This window comes from Amblyomma americanum, unplaced genomic scaffold (genome assembly GCF_052857255.1).
Source record: "Amblyomma americanum isolate KBUSLIRL-KWMA unplaced genomic scaffold, ASM5285725v1 scaffold_75, whole genome shotgun sequence".
NCBI classification, from domain to species: domain Eukaryota; kingdom Metazoa; phylum Arthropoda; class Arachnida; order Ixodida; family Ixodidae; genus Amblyomma; species Amblyomma americanum.
In genome coordinates this window covers 174,757-183,332 of record NW_027526547.1, presented here as the reverse complement: position 1 = coordinate 183,332, position 8,576 = coordinate 174,757, and positions in this window count along the sequence as shown.

Sequence of the window (8,576 nt, the reverse complement as noted above, 5' to 3'; positions counted from 1 at the left end):
ACTTTGGGACCATTCTGGTAGTTCCCGCGGCACCCGGGAACACAGCACCGGCCCATGTTTCACGAAGTTGCACTCGCTACACGGCAGGCAATCAGTTTCCCATTCGTGCGCTAGCACAGGTACGCACGCCACACAAGAAACGGCCACACGAAACAGACACAGCCGTGCGAGGAGCGAACGGAAATGCACCCAACGCCAGGCTGAAAGACTCAAGCAGCAGCTAGACGCTCACTGCAAGACTGCGTTCGTGTCTGTGCTTGCCCGGGCAAGCGCGAGCACATCGAGGGAGACAACCGAGCGGAGCGGAGCCGCGCTTGGTGAGCAGCCTGACCGGACACTTGGCGTGACGTAGCGCGTGTGGAAAGGAGGGCCTGGAGAGGCCTGAAGAAAGTATTTAGAGGGTGTTGGGCTGTCCCTTTCGCACTGCGAATAGTGGCGCCAGCGGCTTGCCGCGCGTTTTTCCGCCAGTGTGTTCGTACCTTACAATGCACGATCGCAGCGGCGCAATGTGCATCTTTCTCTTGCTCTCTTTCGCTGCAGGCTCTGATACTTCGTCTCCTCCGCGCAAGAATATTGTCTGTCGTCTCTTCAACGCGAAGTATTTGTCCCTGCTTACTACCATTCAAGATCAGGTATGCTCAAAGGATAGTCTCCGTTCAGAAATGGGGCGAGTAAATTAATGTGCACGCTTCTGGGGCATGTACTGCATGAAGTGTTGTACATCTACCGCAGCACTGTATCTGATTTTCATTGGACAGTAAACCTGTTATAATTTTAACGCTACAAGACGACTCCACCAGCCAGGTTCCTTTTTTTGCCCTCTTGTGCGTGAATGGAACGATAAAACAGGAAATGTAGAACGTTGATAGGTAAGAAATTCGCACTCATTTGTGCTCTACGTTTTCTAGCGTGCAGCCATTTTCGCACACACTTTGCAATATTCTTTGCTAACCCAGAGAGTGAACTATCATGCCAGCAGTTTTGCTGTATTCGAAAGGAAGGTGCGTGTGCGAATGGTGTTAAGTTGATATGTAACTTGTTCTTCACTGAGGCTGACAATAATGGTGAAAAGTGGTCTTGTTTTGTTCTTTTGACAAGTGAAAAGCTCTGGGTTCTTTGGTGACAAAACTTTTGACCGCAAAAGCACGAAGTCTATGTCACCTCTTTTTGTGCTCTTGTATTCGCTTAAATTCAGCTCAGCGCGCAATCCTTGTGGGAGAGTGTAGTGTCTGTAGTGTAGTTTCTAAGCTTTTTCTGTTATGAATATTTTCAATTTCCTAAACAGTAACAATATAGTTCTTTCTTTCTCTTTCAGTTGCTGTTGTTAGACAATATGTTAATTATGTTAGGAACCTTAGTGACAATTCAATGGTACTCAGCGATTGTGGTGCAGACGTTTGTCTACGCTTACTGTGCGAGCAGCTGTCCGGTATAAACTAGTGCACAGCGTCAATTACACCTCTTATTAATACATGGCAAGTACTGTAATGGATAAAATTTGGATTCAAATGTTGTAGTTTCTTACTGCCAAAATGGTCCTCTTGTTTCTTGAGCATGTGTGCTACCATTACATGGTTTAATGATTATACCAGTTATGACCAACCGTTACAGTAATGCTATCAATGGTGCCTCTCTTGCAGTGCACCTGGCGGTAGGAGGGAATCGAAGGCGCATCAGCAATTTCGCTCCTGGCACTGAAGTTTAGCCTGGATTTTGTTCAAAACCGCACTAGTAGTCAACGCTAGATTTGTGTTCTATGTATTTTAATATGTAATTATGATATTATAGCAAGTTCATCATTGCTTGATGCACATCAATGAACATAGTATACAATTTTGTGCAGCTACAGCCATTCTATTACACATATTTTGGAGCCATTAAGTGTTTTGGGGGATTCAGTAGTGAAGCAGTATTTGAATAATGGTTTGAATTATTTTGATCTCTTTTATTGCGTGAAGTTTCAATGCTGCTTTTTGTTTTTGCAAAAGTAGGTTGGACTTCAGCGAATGTTTCCTATTGAATTAGTTTGAAAAGCGCTGCCGGCAATTCATGTGCGGGAAAAGTAAGAAAAAGATGACACACAGCTGTAGTAATCCTTGGCCGGCTGGCATGCTACCAAGATAGAGAGCGAGAAACCCTTGAATGAAAAAAAGCAGAAAATTTAGCCGATGTTTAAAAATCGCTGGCATGCTACTCTGCGTGGGGAAGGAAATTTTGGAGGTACAGACAGAAGGAGAGGAGTGCGGGAAAGGTTAAATTAAAGAAAAAAAATGGGGAGAACATAAAGGCGACATTGAATGTCTACTAAGGGCCATCGGCGAGAAATGATGTAACATTTGAAATGATGTAGTGCATAGTGTAATAAATGGTCTAACACCGTATGACTAGCACCGTTTATGCATGTAAAGCTAAATGTGATGTGCAGCTATGTAAGGCTGTTAGCCTTTTTGCACTGTGCGCACTTCCTTTTTCAGCAGAAAGGTGATGTTCACTAATGTGAATAATTTACAATAGCTGACATGAACCCATTTTAGTTTTGCATTTTCACAATGAAGTGAACTTAAAAACTAATTAAGCTCAAGTGGCCTGCACTTGACAGAAGATATGAAGGGCAACAGTTTTAATAGCCATTCTTCTATGCTGTCAGTCAGTATTTAGAATTTCATTACCCTAAGCATCTGAAATAACGTTATATTGAGGTTGCATTCTACTGTTCTGGCAAAATGTAATTCATGAGAATTACTGCTGCTGCACATGCTGTAAGAATTGGATGAAGCAGCACTATGCATATAAAAAAGTTGAGGTCGGTAATTTGCTCGAGCAAAAATAGTGTTTAAAGGCATTATTTTATGCTGTTTGTGAATTCAATGTAGGGTTTCCGTGAAGGCTGGTCGGGTAACCAAAGCTTTTTGCACAGGCATAATGTAGAGGTGTTGTATAATACCGGTTGTGAACCTGAACTAAAACTACGTTTATTATAATAGTCCCTATAATTTTGTGTAAGGCGTGACCTTATTACCACTTGAGTAGATGCGATTAGTTGGCCTTGCTACTATTTCACTTTTGGCCCAAAGCTTTTTCCTTGTTTTCCAGAAGCGGTACCGTAAAATACAAACAAATACAAATACCTTTATTTCAGCATTAGGCGATGTTAGGAGATGCACCCAAAAAGCTTTAGATTGACTTGAAAAAGGAGTGCTCCCCCTTTTTTTTTATAATTTACAGTGCAAAACCTTTTTGTCATGTCCAAGCCTGTCTCCAGGAATTTGAACTGTCTCAAAAAGCAGCAACAATGGGATGCACTCAGAAATGCCACCACAGGCACAAGTTTCCTGCTGTTTACTAATAGGAAAGGAATTCACATGTAATGTATGGAGGGAAAGCAGAACATACTGAAAATTACAGCTAGAGATATCAATCGCTTTAATTAACTAATAACCTACACTTCCCTTTTAATTCGCACCATGGGCTACAACATCTACAGCGGGATCAGAGACCAGAGCCATACAGAGCCAGGGGCTGCATCAAACCTTAGCCACTCTGGAAATCAGACAGCTGGGAAGGCAAATTCTCAAAGCACAAATGAAAATTCGTAGCTGATCGAATGGAAAAGCAGCAAACAAGAGCAGAAGTTTAGGTGAGGAAATAAGACTGATTTATCAATGAATGGAAATGAAAATATGGAGAACTAAATGCATGAGAATGGAGGGAAGTATTTGTTCAATAGCATCTTTTCTCACTTTTTACTAGTTTTCAATTCATACATGTCTTTCTCTTTACATGACCCTCCTAGCAGTCCAGCATCCGGGATGCCTACAGTTTGACGCTGCAGCCGGGAACAGTATTCTGTATTTTTCTGATTTCTTAGTGGTTTTTTATTTTGTTGGGCACCGCATGAATTTTTTCCTGAGAAGCCAGTCTGCTTGCAATTATGTGAGCATATGCGAGCGATTGAGTAGCTGTCATTTTTGACGTGTTTTGTTTTTTCTGGATATATTTTGTGATTTTGGTTCTCATTAATAAGCAGTTAGAATCCTGACTTGTGGCATTGTTTTCATGCATCTTTCTTTATTCCTGCCTTTAGTGCAGTTTACATTTTTAGTCATGATCTAACTAAGCCCATGGTCACGTCATATTAAGCTTTGTGCTTGTAAAATTTGTAAGTTTTCTTCTCTATGCAGGTCAATTAAATTGTGCATACTGCCCCCACCTGTATGCAGAAGACTGCCAGGTTCATTGCTGTAATATGGTGTAGCATGTGGCAAAATAAATACGACGGTATATTTCTTTCTCCAGTTGTTTAATGAATGCGTTGTGTGCATTCTGCCGTAGTGCCTGCACCTGAACACAAAATGACAGCCCATCTCACATGAAAGATTTGTCGCAAAATTCCGACACTGTCTGTACTTCCAGAAAAAATACGGCTTACACCATATGTGTCAACTTTGGTCCTGCATTCAGCGTGCAGGCACACGCTACAGCAGGAAAATAGTGCTCTTGTGTGGACAGTATATATATAAATATAGCACTGGATAGTGCATAGATACCTTTGCATAGGGCATGAACTTGTACCCCTAGAAAGGTAACATTATCCACCATGTGAGGGTATATGCTTGCACCGCAGGTGTGGAAATTTTGCTCTGTTTATGTCGGCGTAAGTTTAGTTTTTGAGAGTATAACTTTGCACTTCTAGACGTAGCATAAATTTACCTGCTAAAGGTGCAAACTTGCACCTTTCATGCTACGTTATGTTTATGCTGTCTTCAGACTAAAACTTACCTCTCTTACAAAGGCATAATGTTATACCTAGCTGGCTTAAAGTTACTCTTCTTATTGCAGTGCAAGTTTAGGCTATTAGAAGCGTAACATTACGCAATGTGCAAGAGCATAAATACAGTCTCCAAGAAACAGCGTAATCTTACACGGGGCATAAATACAGTCTCCAAGGAAAAGCGTAATCTTACACCCAAAGGGGTGTCAGCTCATCGAAAAATGACTTAGGCCCGAAAAAGACTAACCCCCGAATGCAGAAATCTAACTTGTGTCGCGCTTGAACTTCACTACAAGAAGTCGGCTTGAAGCACCGCGGCGACATCAATGCGATCAAGACTGCTTTCGCGTTTCATAGAGGCTCAGGCCGACTTTCTTCGTCAAGTGAAACGGGTGCTTGAACGGGAGAGCACTCTGCTCGTCTTCGAACGAGAGCAACGAACAATTTTTTACTTTATCGCGCATCGCATGAAAAAAAAGTATATATTTTGCTAAGCGTTCGTAAACGCATACATTCTATGCGAGCTTTTTGGAGAAAGATGTGCTAGCGGGCGCTAAAAATCAGCGTTCTCCGCCTCTTGGCAAGAATCATGTATTCGGCTGGCAACATGCATAACAGCCGCTGTCACAGTTGACAAGAGCAGGAGTTTATTTTTTGCCCTTTGCATGCGTTGGGTTTAGCGTTTGTAAATATGTCACAGACAGCTTTGTCTTCACAAGAAAGCACGCCCAAGCGCAAGGCGGCACCCCGCTTCACCGTCGATGAGAAGGAGCTCCTGTCATCGCTTGTGGAGAAGTTCAAGCACATCATCGAAATCAAGAAGACCGACGTCTCGTCGTTGGCGAAAAAAATGCGACATAGTTAGAAATAGCCAAAATGTACAATTCCAACCATGGGATTACGGGCCGCAATCATCTACAATTGAAGAAATAATGGATGAACTTGAAGAAAAAATGGAAAGAAGCAGTCGCTAAAGAAAAGCGGGAGCGCCACAAGACCAGTAAGCGTGCATTGAAAGTTTTGCATGGCTGGCGCATTTGGGGCGTGTTTACATTTCGCTCGCCCGCGTGTTTTGTATACTATGGATGAGTGTGTGTCAGTTCGGTGTACTGAGCGTAATTGCGGTCGTAAGCGCTACGGAGAATATTGGGAGGGGATCTGTGGGACTAGGACAAGAGAATAAGCTCGAAGTGATAGTTTTCGCGATCTGTTATTAGTTCCTTTATGATTACACGTACAGAGCGGCCGTAATAAAACGTGATAGCATGCGAACAAAATATTTTTCCCGTGTCCTTACTACTGTATGCAGCTAGCATAATACATACTTCTGGCTAAAGAGTTTACTGAAATGCACATTCATCATATGTTCCAAAGGCAGCCAGGTAGCAGGTGCTACATATTTGTGTCTGTTTGCGTTTCATTTCCAGCTGTTGGCACGTAGTACAAGTGTACTATGTGCCAACTGTGTTATCAGCGCCAACAGTATTCAAGCAGTGGCACGCACAAAGAGCAGCCGGCCTTTAATGGTTGTTGACATGATTTGGAGCAGGTACGAGTAGTAGTTCAACGAAAGTGGCACCAGCATGGGCTGGCGTATTTGCCGTATTTTTTTGTTTGTACGAGACCAGTTTAATACAACTAAGAAGATATAGTGGTGGAGCGCGATTTTTAGTTGGAACAGTTTACGAAAAATTTAAAATGGTTTCATTGTCAGATAAAAACACTTCATTGCTGTTTAGGAGGAGGATCACAGCCTGCCTCCATAGACCCCGTGAGCGAGCATGTTGGGGCCATTGCTAGCCACATGGCCACCAGAATCGTCAACGAGTTTTACAGCGATGGGGCAAATATCAGCCCCCCGTCGAAAGTTTGTCTGTCGTGATGCTCCTGCAGCCGATGATTGACGGGCCATATGACATGAAGTTTGACTATGCTGGTAAGGTGTTATGTCTGTTGAATGTGCTGGAATAATAGGGAGGACATTTCCTTCCGTGTTCACATCTTGTGGTGTCGCGGGCAGCATGCAATTTCACAATATAACTGCATTTCTGTTTCTTGTGAACACCCTCTGCTCGAAACGCTCTGAAAAACCCCAAGCGTCTTGGCTTCCATCTCTTCCTACCTCGCTTGGATGCATGTGTGTGTGTGCAGGGATCCTGAACTGATGCAATAACGAATGCGAAAATTCAATTTTTACGAATGGCTGTGTAGTGAAAGAGGCTGCTAAAAGCAAGCACAGTGAGATGAGCTCGAAAACAAAGTGTACAAAAAAGTTAGAAGTGCCTAATGTAGCATGTATGGATAGTGGTGCTAGAGATGCCCAGGATTTTGCACAACCCAATTTGACGACTTTTCGTACGTGTCTTGTACATCTTAGCAAAGAAGTAAACATGCAACCTTAATTTTGTGTTTGTTCTTCAACTGCACCCACTCAAGACCTTTTCGTGCTTGCACATCTGCAGTGCTGAAAGTTTTTTTTTCATCATGCACCCACTAATTTCTAGCACAATTGTTAACTTTATTTGCAAACGTCGTAAACAACTGGCATTTGTACTTGTACTTCATTTTGATGCTAATTTCTGGCTTTTCTATTTTGCGTTTTACTGTAGTACGCTGCTGTGTACTTTCCATATCTAGCATGAGCTTTCAAAAATATTTGGGGGTTTGGAAAGTAACACCATTCATGACAGCATTTTAGCAAACAGGCAGACTGCAACAACTTGCATGAAGGCAGCATGAGCACGAAGGAACAGAAGTGCTGACAGCGAAGGCAACATTGCCAGTGCCTTTCTCGAGTCCATTGTGTTCTGATGTAAGCATGTCACAATACTCACTTGCCAGTTTTATATACTTTATTTCTTTAGAATGCACAGCTTGTCGTGAAAAGAAAGGTTCCTGTGCGGGCAGTTGAAGTGCTTATTACAGGAAATGCCATGTCTGTGGTGGTAGAGCACGATAATACTTGGGTAGTTTTGTTTTGTTTTGTAGTGCAGGACAGCAATGTGAAGTCAAACGAATTGCCAAGACTGCAAAGTTTGTGGAACTAACGAGTTGATTGCATACAAGCAACTTGGATTCATCTTATTTCACATCTTCCTTTGCTTACTGCAGATGACCCGTAGGAAGATGCCAGCCACGCTGGCCAATCACAGCCACCAGCTGCTACTGTCAATGAAAGTGGAGAAGCTGCAGCAGCTCCAGAAAGAAATGAAGAAATCACCTCCTCGCCAATTGCGCAGCCCTCCTCCTCCACCCGCAACATAGCTCCACTTGCTTCCGGAGCTGCAATGAGGTGCATCCCTGCTGCTGCATTAGCCAGTGGTGACAGCTCCAAGTCTAAGGGGGCCGATGGCCCTTTTGGAAAAGACACTGGATGACGAGAACGAGGTGCGCGAGGGGCTTCTGAGGGAGGAGCACACACTCCGTCTAAAACTCCTCCAGGAAGACCATGACAGCATAATGCATGAACGAGCCACAAAACACAAGTTTCTTGAGCAAGTTCAAGAGCTCGAACTCCAGAAACTAAAACATGAACTTTTAAAACAAGAAGCAGAGATAGCAATCCTGCAAATCGAAACCAAATTAAAGAGCAGCAGCTTTGTAAGGCCCTATGCAGGAAGACACCGCAGGGGTGAATAAATGAAAATTCTGAATATATAGCAGGCGTCCTGTATATCCTGTTTGATTCAAATAAGCATTATTATAATTGTTAAATGTGACGAGTCTGAATGTGATGCTATGACACCACTCAATTGCATGTATGCATGCATGAGTTGTTCAAAGTGCATGGCTAGGTCGATGAAAG